General features: G+C 40.7%; 1 protein-coding gene across 28 annotated transcripts in view; it reads left to right on the top strand.

Moving 5' to 3' along the window:
- LOC110483451 (uncharacterized) overlaps window positions 1–695 on the top strand; it is a 425,837-nt gene that overhangs the window by 320,618 nt on the left and 104,524 nt on the right. The window lies entirely within an intron of this gene.

The raw sequence follows: 695 nt of genomic DNA on the forward strand, positions 1-695 counted from the left end.
AACAAGACACACTGATGAAAGCAGATTTCAGTCCACACAGCCAAATTTCCGCATGAAGGTGCTCATTGTACTCCTAAATCCATAGCTCTCATAACAGGCTTAAGTCACTCTACCCAAGAAAGAAAAGATGAATTGCGTGTTACTCGCAAAGAGATTATGAAGTCTTGATCTGTGAAGCACAGAATTGTCACTTAAGGGTGTCACCTTCTCCAGAAGAGAGTCAGGTTTGAGGGCGCACTGTGCCGCTTAGGTCCTAGACAATATAGCAAAGCAGTGACTGTTGGAGGACATTGTAATGGAATCACATGGATAGGTCAGAAGATTGATCAGGAAGTTTACAAACAAGCATTTTTTTCCTAATATTTCTCAACTTGTTCAAGAAAGATCAGTTCCATAGGGAGCAGCACTTAGGGTAGAGTGTAATGTATGGTTGCAGTTTTGTGTATGGAAAATTGCAGAAGAAGAGGGTAGTGGGTTGGTTTGCAATGCATTTCTGTTCCCAGGAATACTAAGGGGCTACAAACAAACAAAAACCCACAAAAAAAAAGATTAAAAATCCCCACTTTTCCTTAAGCAAGGCACCAAGGATGTGATATTGCTGCTAACTTGTCACTAAGGCCTGACAAAATTCACAAACATAAAATATCTGCGCGGGGACACTAACTCCAACTGTGATTTTGATGACTGATTTACAG

This window comes from Lonchura striata, chromosome 2 (assembly GCF_050655825.1).
Source record: "Lonchura striata isolate lonStrDom1 chromosome 2, ASM5065582v1, whole genome shotgun sequence".
NCBI lineage: Eukaryota > Metazoa > Chordata > Aves > Passeriformes > Estrildidae > Lonchura > Lonchura striata.